This window comes from Capsicum annuum, chromosome 6 (genome assembly GCF_002878395.1).
Source record: "Capsicum annuum cultivar UCD-10X-F1 chromosome 6, UCD10Xv1.1, whole genome shotgun sequence".
NCBI classification, from domain to species: Eukaryota; Viridiplantae; Streptophyta; class Magnoliopsida; order Solanales; family Solanaceae; genus Capsicum; species Capsicum annuum.
In genome coordinates, this window is record NC_061116.1 from 225,540,705 (window position 1) to 225,549,898 (window position 9,194).

A 9,194-nucleotide genomic window follows, 5' to 3' on the forward strand; every position below is an offset into this window, starting at 1 on the left:
CTAGGGTCGGGACAAACCCCCGCCCACACGTGACTCATGTACAATAACAAAACATAAGGAACCGACTTGGAAAGCTCCGAAGCAAACTGGAGCTCACCAACAATAGCTGTATGACCTGGCTCCTACTTGTGCGGTGTATGAGTTGAGGTACCTGTGCCTGCAGCATGAAATGCAGGTCCCCCGTGAGGGACGTCAGTACGAAATATGTACTGAGTATGTAAAGCTGTAAATAATCACATATGATATAGGAGCTCAATAGAAATCAGAAACAAGTGAATAAGTCGTAATAGGAGTGGACCACACTTACTAGAACTTGTGACAACCTGTACATTGTATTTATTCAATCACTTTACCTTCGTTCTTATCGTCTTTGTAATCATTACTGTACTGTACTGTGACCATTAGGATGCCTCCAGTACATATCAGCTGGGATCGACCCATGCTAGGCTTATGCCCCTGGAATACCACCCATAAACACATGAAATAGGGATCGACCCATGCTAGGCTTATGCCCCTGGGATACCACCCGATAAGAGAGAACTTTCATCACTTAGTTCAATTAATCTTTGAGATTGTTATTTCGGTCGTCACCACATTTTTGATACCTTGAAACAATGATACATCAATAGGAACCAAGTAATAGACCTTCTATACAATAACGATGTAATAAGGACTCATTGGTACATCAACAATATGTTTCAGAATCATCAATATCACAACAATGAAATAAGAGCCTTTTGGTATATCAATGAACATTTTGACACTTTATAGGATGGAAACAACTTCGTTGGTAACGTAGAACAATACATGTTTTTGGACAACCTCGGAATCTTACTTGATGGAACATTGGTGTTTTCATGCCAAAGAACATTGTTAGAGTATGCTTTACATACCTCGTTGTAGATTCAGCTACCAATTCAACACAACTTCCCGCCTTTACAAATCACTTATCTACAATGAAATGTTTGGCATCTAGTATTAGCAACCCAACACCACAATTCTCTTCCATAATTCCATACTACCAATATTTGCAAAACATTCCAAAAACCAACTTGAACAATAGGTTTATGTGTGTATATGTATATAATCATCATCTCAATACCACATCATCAATACCACATCATCACCCCAAATTCCTTCACAATTTAACATAATCCAACCATGCACAAGAATAATCCAACATCATTTCCAATCATCTTTCAACAACAATCAAATAACATACTTCTTATGCTCACATGCATATATATATATATACATATCCATATAAATAACACCAACATAATTTACATCCTTACCAAAAAAAAATGGCCCTTTTGATTTCGAAGTCCTGTTGGCACAAATAAGGGGTGCTTCTCGAAGCCCTTGAGACGGTGAACACAACTACGGAATCAATTTGGATTTTCTACGGTTGAATCACAAGATAATTGGAGTTGAACTTAGGCTAGGGTTTCTTATTCTTCAATGATTTGGATGATAAATGGTGGATATAAGGCTAAGTATATGTATATAATGACCAATTTTCGTCCATGAGGTGATGGAAAATGACCATATTGCCCTTAAAAATTTAAGTAAATCCGAATCTGTCCATGGTGGACTGTTTTGATAGGCTAAAGTAAATCGGCCATAACTCTTTGCTCCGATATCGGATTTGGGTGAAATTGGTATCGTTAGAAAGATAATTCAAAGGTATTTCATTTAATATAAATTAATCCACCCAGTTCGTCCTGTACAAGTAGTTATGATCGTTTGAAGTTGACCCTAAAAATCTGTTTTGAGAGGCTGAAGTAAAACGAGTATAACTCCTTACTCAGATGTTGGATTTGGATGAAACCAATTTCATTGGAAAGAAGACTCAAAGATCTTTCTTTTGATATATGGTAGCTCAACCAGTTCATTATATTGAGGGAGTTATGATCGTTCAAAGTTGACCCAAAAAACTGGCAGGCCTCAGTAGTTTCCTGCACATTTTACTGTTCACATCCCGGCCACCGTTTTAAAGTTTCGAACGAGCTCGCTTATATCCGAAACTTATCCGTTTTTGGAAATCTTTATATCGTTGGAAAGCTTATTCAATAACCTTCGTATGGAACCATCGACGGGAAAATTCCGATATAAATAAAGTCGATTCCTATACACCTATAATCAAACTATACACTTGAAACCATCTCAAAATAATCAATACTCATACTTAAACTCATATATACCTAACTTAGGATTAATACATATACCCCAACACATATAACAATGACTAATGCACGTAATTAAGTACGGGGTGTTACATACTAGAATTAGTTATGTTGGGATAAGTTATGATAGGATAAGTTATACTGGGATTGTTTTTTATTGAGTGTTTGGTGTGTTGTATTCAAAGTAATATGCATGGTATAATTTCTAAGAATAAATGAATTGATTACCAAAATACCCTCCATCTTATTTAACTTATATATATATATATTAGTGATACTAAATAATGAAAAATGAGAGTAATTCTTTTTCACATTTTTTGATGATGAATTATTTTAACAAAAAATGAGATTATCAATATTTTATGAAATTTAGAACAAAATAAGTAATTTAATATGAAATATTAGAGATTCATACACATTTAAGAAATATTTTATTTATGAATATATGATACGTAAATTTATTTGAATAATTATTATGTTTATTTATATATTTTAATTTCTCTAAAAAATAATAAAAATATCAACTCCATTGTTGAATTGCATATTTTAAATTAAATAGTTTTTTAATCACTTAAAAATTGATATTGTATATATCAATTAAATGAATTTTAACAAACTTAAGTTGAAAGATTTTATTTCAAACTAAATTTAGACACACACGGCATAATCATGGGAAGACACACGCAAAAAAATTAAAGTTAAATAATATGAAAGTTTTGTTTTTAAAATACACACGATATAATTATGGAAATGAACACACAAAAAAAAATTAAGTTAAATAAGATAAAAGTTTTATTTTTAAAAATAAATATTTAAAGTTTGAAAAGAAATATATATATATATATATATATATATATATATATAATCAAACATGTATTAAATTAGAAAGGGAATGTCAACATACTTTAATAATTTGTCCATGATTTTATAAAAATACCTTATATTTTATATAAGAAAAATAAAGTAATATATATATATATATATATATAAGAGAAAAATAAAGTGATAATCTAAGAATTTGGAGGGCAATTGTGTCCTTTTCTAATTTTATCCCAAGGATAAATAATGATGGGATTGTTATCCCACCAAATGGGTGGATAACTTATCCCGATACTATTTATTAGTCCTAGGATAAGTTATTCTGAATATTGCCAGCCAAACATGCATTAAAAATTTTATCCCGGGATTATTTATTTTTATACCCTAAACCAAATGGCTCCTCAGTTTCTAACATAATGAGGTTAGGAGTCTGAGTCATCAAAAGAGCAAATTGAAAAAGAGTTATGATAAAATGATTTATAAATAGTTAGAAAGTAAAAAGACACATACTGATCTAGCTAGAACATATTGAGAAGCTCATATTGTGATTTATGGCACCGGGAAGACCCGCATAAAAAGAATGCTGATAGTAACCGATCATAAAATACAATTAGAATCTACATTTACACAAAAAATTCCTCAAATCCGGCTGATGACATTCATTTACCACCTGTAAACTACAACAAAACAATACGATAATAGAAATATAAAAATAACACAATTAAATGTAACTTTTATAAATAAAAAAAGTCCTCAAAGTTAGATCAAACATTCATCTACCGACTGTCTTAAAAAAACAATAAATACTCACACGAGGAAATAAGCATAAAACAACATTCGACAGAATCGTTGAACTCAAAGGTGGAAGAAATCGCGGCACCATTCTCTCACAGCACCTAATGCTTCATCATCATTATTAAATGTTCCTATTACCCATGCCTTTGCCCCAGCAACTATCATACTATCCTGCAGGAAGCAAAAGAAGACAAAGTTAAATAACTTAGTAGCATCAGTTTTTCCAGATGTAGATTTGTTGTCATCATATTTCATCAAGCATGAGCTTGATATACCAGCCTCAAAGCAAGCCGATCAACATTCATCTGCCGCATAGAGATATCAAAATAATATAATTAGACCTAACCACAATGAATTTACATTAACTTGAAAAGAAACGAATTTACATAAACTATAACGAAACAATGCGATATGTGAGATATTATGTTAACCTTTACACATGATTATCGAGATACCAGCCCTTAAACCAAAATTTTCCATAAACTACAACTAAACAATACGATATTTGAGATAAGATATTATATTAACCTTTATACATGATAATCGAGATATCAACCTTCACACAATTTTTTTTTTAAAGTCGACCAACATTTTTCTACCACCTATAAACTACAATAAAATAATATGATAATTAAATTTAGTCATAACGAATTCTGCAAAAATCTAAGGAAAAGAAACGAAAAAAATTTCAGAGGAGGAATATAACCCTAAAATTGATGGTTGAGCAGTTACAACCTATCATCTAAATATATATACACATATATGATGGCGGCCGTATCTCTTATTACAAGAGAGTTGTGTATTTATATTACAATTCTAATTATGGTTATGGTTCTAAATATTAGAATTGTAATTAAATAATAATTAGTTGAAGAAAATAGTAAAAGGATAGTTTAGTCTATTGCTTAGATTTTTAATGATGTGCAAAAAGTTCGAATCACTTTTCTAACGATTTTCACACTTTTAATATATATATAGATATATGTATTCACACCCTACAACTGCCAACAAGATAGTACTATATGGGAAGCAACATTTGTTGATGAATGATTGTAATAGTTTCAAAACTACATAGAGAGAATATGTTAATGGATACACACAATATCATCCTCAGATTAAATTCGAGTAATCTCTCTATATATATTATAAGAATTCTAACTTTTCATGTCACTCTATTTAAGCTCGTCTCAATCCAATAACAGGCAATTTGGACATACCACGACTAGAAAATGGAGCTCAGAAGATACCCATATTACAACATATTCACTATGATTGGCCATATTAGAATTTACAATATACCACTAATGAAAATCCAAGTGTGGACTGGTCTCCTTAGACCTTTTGGCCCAAAATGGAGTCCACAATAGGCATCGCGATGTGAAGAGTTTTACTCGAAAAACAAAAATAGAAGGAATATGTGTCACAGATGTAAAATTTGAGAAAGTTCTACATGAATATTTTACTATGGCAATCATACACGAATCAATACATGAAATTTTAATCATGAATTTAAAAGAAATTTTATTGACAAATAGTCTGTATGGGAAAACTTATGACGTGTCTATTAAGCATCCAAGATTAACTGATCAAGATATTATCTTGCCATCTTACATAAGCACCATTGGTACTACTCAACATATAGATGGTTCCTTACTTCCGTTAGAGGGCAAGTGACATCGGTTGACATGATGTATTTGTATATTTATTTTTGACTTCATACTCATAGGATCATACTTTTGCCGTTTAATATTAATTGTCATGTTTGTTAGAAAAAATTGTCTCAAAATAGATAGCATGTTTAAAAAATCAAGTGATAATTATTGGACACAACTTTTTCAACTTTACCCTCAATAATTTAATGAAAGAGTGATTAACTCTAATAGATAATGACAATATTAATGTAAGTTTACTAGGGTCATATTAGTCAATATGTACTTACTAATTTTTCGCAAAAGACAAACAGGTTAGTAATATGAGTCGAAGGGTATACCATTAACTTCAAATAAAAAATGATACTAGCTATAAACTTTGTCCGTAATTCATCGCTATTTTGTTACTAAATTGCTCATAGCTAAATAAAATCAGAAACGACTTTTGCTATTTAACTATATAATTTGTTCATATATCTCTAATTCCAGTTTTCTTAAAATTAATTTTGCACTAATTAGTATTTTTGTTATGGACTATACTTACGAGGATAATAAATATAGATCCAATGATCTCGAAAAAGAACTTGTATGATGTGAGATGAGAGGACAAAATTCTGGTAACTTTGTCCCCCGTTATGCTTAAATAAAGTTACCACGACATTATCATTAAAGTTTGCACTAGATCCACTTGTCTAATTGAAATGGTTTGAAGAATTGAGGTCCCAAAGACTGTTATTTTATCTTTTATTAAAAAAAAAAAAAAATGTAACACAAATATCGATAAATGTTAATCACCTAAAATATGTCATCTCGTTTAATATTATAATCACTTAAAATATGTTATTTCTTTTAATTATATACATCAATCTCATATTTCAATAAGTCATAAAACCTTATTTCATCAATTGACACACATAAAACTTTGTAAAATTATGAATTACAAGTGTCTAAAAAACGCTTTGTTATGTATTCATGTGTTCAATTAAAACCAAATCGTAGTAGTTTGAGTGTATAAGAGCCCTCGTTGTATTTGCAGGGGCGGAGCTACACTTTGGATAGGGGGTTTATCCGAACCTTCTTTGGCGAAAAATTATTATATATATACATGATTAAAATTATTTTTACCTATTACGGGTAAAAAGATGGAGATCGAAAGAAATAACTCTCGAGATCCAGAATAAAAAAAAAACTTTTCGAGGCATTAAATAGCTTGTATCCATAGAACATCTGACGTGACATAGATAATGAATAAATAGGAGTTAATATCATTTCAATTGCCATTACAAAAGTAATTAGTAGTTTTGAAATTAAAAGATATTTTTGGCCGGTAATTATTCCATGTATATATAGTAAATGTTGAATCCCTTTCAATTAATTTGTATGTTCACTTGTGAAATTCTTGGTGAAAATTCTGGCTCCGTCATTGTGTATTTGAACTTTTTATTTTCCTTTCATGCACCCCTAAATAAAGAATCTACCAATGGGTGAATTATTATATTCTAATTTGATGAGAGACAATAATCAGACTTGAATAAATGAAATTTTCCTAAAATCACAATGTGGGGTTACTCAAAAGTATCCAACCTTAAGATATTTTTGTCCATTAATTAAAGCTTTGCTCTCTACCATATATCGTAGGCAGACTATGACTTCTCTCTGTCAAATTCACTCTTTTTACAGCTTTGACTCGTTGCCTTCACCTAAAATATAGTACATTGGGGTAAATCTGGATATACCATTCATGTTTTAAATTGTTTTTTTTTGTTTCTGTCTGCTGATTCAAAATTTAAAGTTTATGAATTTTATGCGTTGTCAAATTCTTTAGACAGCTCATCAAAGACTACTATGTTAATGAGTTCCCAACAAATGTTTTTTTATATATTTAATAGATTTTTCAATATAAATACAGAATATGCGAGAAAAAGGCGAGTCCTAAATCGGTGGGGGACCCAACATTTATTTTTGTGGATGCTTTTATATGTTTTATATCTATTTTTCTATATTTTCTATGCAATTATACCTATTAGTTTAATGAGTGTCTAAGCACCCAAAAATCAACGTAGGTCCGGTCTCGTCCTAAATTCACCCCAAACGTAGCCCTTCTCCTATGTAATTTTTGAAGGTTAATTTACACAAGCCATGGGCCGAGACCAAGTAGTCGTTTGGCCATGAAAATTATTTTTTTTTTTTGAAATTGGAGTTGGAGTTGAAGATAAAGTTGGAGTTGGAGTTGTGTTTGACCATGTCTTTTTGAATTATTTTTTTAGATTTTTGAAAAAACTTTTTTAAATATGATTTTATTCCCTCAACTTTTAAAAATTATCAAAATCACCCAACTACTAATTTACCTACTAACATACAACCAAATGTTGAGAAAATAATTTATATATGTCTTCAATTGATAAAATAATTAACAACAAACTAATTATTATAATTGTTATTCTTCTATAATTTGGATAAAAATATCACAAGCACAAGCTAAATTAATTTATATAACCACAATCGATTGAATAGAGAAAAAATATATTTTGATAAATATGATTGATAGATATAAATATATTTTATATATTCTTAAATTTGTTGATGAAAACTCTTAATTATTTTTACTTGAATTAATTATTTTATTGAATTTGATCTTTTCTTAAAAAAAATTATGGAATATAGTTAATAAGAGGGGTTTGTGTAAAAATTTAAAGATTAGGGTTATATGTAATAATAATGAAAGTTGAAATTGGAGTGGAAAAAAAAAGAAAACAACAAAAAGTTGTTTTCCATTTTCGGAATTTAATTCCGAAATTATTTTTCAAATTTTTATGGCCAAACATCATAATTTCCAACTCCGAAAAAATTTTCTGAAAAAAAGAGAAAAGTATCCATAGCCAAACGGGCACCAAATCCCCCCTAAACGCGGACAAGTATAGCATATTACTCCCCCGTCTCATATTATCCGTTCCAAATTGAGGTGACATGTTGATTTTAAAAAATAATTAATAATATGCTTGATTTATCAAAATACCCATATTAAATGATGTTTATATTTTAATTTGAAGAAAAAAACAATTAATGCAAAGAGTAAAATATGGAATTTTTTTTATCTCTTTTTAATTAATGAAAAAAATAAGTAAAATAAGAAATCAAATTAAAAAATTTGGGACAGATAATTTGGGACGGAGAAGTATTTCTCAATAGGAATATAAAATACGCTTGAAAGTTATTGAATTCTTGGCAACCAATCCCGCCACGCCCCTCGGCCCAGCCGATCTCGTATAGGTTACTTCCTCCGTTTCATAATAAGTGGATTATTAAATTTTGATACATATATTAACAAAAATTAATAAAAATATAAATTTATCATGTTTTTTCATCTTTACCCTTTCAAATTTCAAAATCTTAATAATGATACATCACTCCCAATGCATATTTAATAGAGGGTAAATTTGAAAAAAAATTTCAACATCTACCTAAATTATGAACCATTAACTTATTTTAAACACTAAAAAATACTTCAATAATTCATTTATTATGAAACGTAGGAAGTAATACACAAGCAGTGGCAGATCCATCTTGTAATCGGGGGGTCATTCGAACCCCCTTTGACGAAAAATTATACTATTTTTACACAGTTAAAAATATTTTTATATTTATATAGTAGATGTTGAGCCCCCTAGACCAGTCTGTATGATTACTTGCGAACCTCCTCAATGAAAATAGTGATTCCGTCCACTGTACACAAGGCAGGGATCGA